Genomic DNA, 539 nt, shown 5'->3' on the forward strand with positions numbered 1-539 from the left:
ATTGAATAACAAAAACAATTGAAAGTCGATATTCAAATGTTTCAAATTTAAAAAAAAAATCACAGAAACCATTTGAAAAAAGTTTCATTCGAAAACCGCAAACCATCAAGATTCTATGAAAATTCAAAGAACCTATTGCAATAAAACGGCAATTTCATACTTTAACCCCTAATATTTTATATGCCCGTAAAAATATACACAATTTCAATAACAAAGAAGATATCCATAATATTAACCTTAGAGCTAAGTCCAAACTCATGGTACCACGATTTCGTTTAACCAAGGTAAACAACTCTTTTATGGGGAACTGTATACGTTTTTACAATAAGATTCCGGAGCATATATTAAGTTTATCATTCCTACGTTTAAAAACTACATTAAAAATATTTTGATCGAAAAATCATATTATAAAATGGAAGACTACGTGTTAGATAAAAATGTATGGAAAGACGACATGGCTCCAGAATCCACACAAATTTGTTTCAAAGTGAATTCCATAGCATTTAAGTTTATTTGAAAAGAGCAATCCCTAGAGTTTC

The sequence above is a fragment of the Hyposmocoma kahamanoa genome, unplaced genomic scaffold (genome assembly GCF_003589595.1).
Source record: "Hyposmocoma kahamanoa isolate Upper Pololo Valley unplaced genomic scaffold, ASM358959v1 182, whole genome shotgun sequence".
In the NCBI taxonomy this organism is placed as follows: domain Eukaryota; kingdom Metazoa; phylum Arthropoda; class Insecta; order Lepidoptera; family Cosmopterigidae; genus Hyposmocoma; species Hyposmocoma kahamanoa.